Raw genomic sequence first — 1661 nt, 5'->3', positions numbered from 1 at the left:
CCTGAGTCTCTGGGATTCCAAGCATGTACCACAGTGCCTGACTCATTATTCTTATATTTAATTCATTATAAAGTGTGAAACATTTCATGATAAAGTTATTAATTAATAAAAAGAAAGTCATTGCATTATTGTCATTCTAGCAAACACTTTTATTTCTTGGAAAACTAATCACAGACCCTAACTGAAATACTTTCCAAGTTTTATTTGGTAATTGTGTCATGGAACAATTATATGTCACTCATAAAGAAAAAAAAAATCCTTGCTTTCCTGATGGCATTTATTACCAATATTTACTCTTAAACTTTGGATACTCTCATAATCCATAAATCCATTTCAACACTCTTCTTCTCTTGGGGGGACAATACTGGGAATTGAACTCAGGGGTACTTGACCACTGAGCAACATTCCCAGCCCTATTTTGTATTTTATTTAGAGACAGGATCTCAGTAATTTTCTTAGGAACTTACTTTTGCTGAAGCTGGCTTTCAACTTGTGATCCTCCTGCTTCAGCCTCCCAAGTGGCAGGGAATAGAGCCATGTGCCACAATGCCACTGTTTCCAACTGAATCCCTAGAATCTATAGGACTTGTTCCATTTCTCAAATTTGGCTAATGTTGATAGAGTGTCTACACATGTCTAGAGCTGCACTAGGTGTTCAAAGTGACTCCTTTGTACAACACAGCTATAGATCATGGCTTCATGAGGCTTAAAATCCAGCCAAGAACAGTAACAACAAATAGTCTCAAGTTTATGTCTGTTGTAACAGGCAGGTTCCTCATCAATGCATATCAATAGATCATGCTATTTCCTCATGTGCCAACCAGGAAATATATTTGAGCTCACGGTAAATAGTCTAGACTAGTGAATGCTTAGGCACAAGAGATTTTCAGTTGGAAGATCTGGTTGCCAGTCTCTGCTATATCACTTACAATATAAAGAGATTTAGTTACCTTAAACTCTCTGATCTTCAAGTTCTTTATCAACACTTATGTGATAAAACAATCTTACATTGTGTAATGAATGAATGAATAAATAATATTTTTACAACATGTGTTAGAATAAACAATAAGTGAACATTAATTATTAACAGCATACTAATACAAACACATAATTTTGAATGATGCAATGATTGTTTTTTTATTTCCAAAATTTAAAGTTTATTTATTTTTTTACTTTTTTTATTGTGCTGTGAATGGATAATTATGAATGTAATGCATTCCATTATTGTCAATGATTGTTTTTCTGCAGAAGTTATGGAGCCAGGAAAATGTTGGTGAAAATGCCTATTAGCAAAACAAACATACCTATAGAAACTACATGCATTTACCTTTATTTCTTCTATCACTTATGTCACAGAGTAAACTTGTTATTATGTAAAGAAGGAACAGGTTCTTTTTCTTTCACTTTCTTACTCAACTACAAATCACATTTCCCTTCCCTTGCCTATATAAATGTCAATTAATATTCACCCTCTCTTGCCTAGATAAGACTATAAATCTCCAATCCCTGAGTTTCCCTTTTTTTTCCAGTTTAGGTAAAATGATTGATATAGAATCATTATACCTAAACTGGAAAAAAATAGGGAAACTTTCTCCTCCCCCTCCTCCTCCTCCTCTCTTCTCCCTTTCCTCCTCCTCCTCCTCCTCCTCCTCCTCCTCCTC

The sequence above is a fragment of the Marmota marmota genome, unplaced genomic scaffold (genome assembly GCF_001458135.2).
Source record: "Marmota marmota marmota unplaced genomic scaffold, marMar, whole genome shotgun sequence".
Taxonomy (NCBI): Eukaryota; Metazoa; Chordata; class Mammalia; order Rodentia; family Sciuridae; genus Marmota; species Marmota marmota.
The sequence above is the reverse complement of the archived record's forward strand: the minus strand, read 5'-3'. Positions refer to the sequence as shown.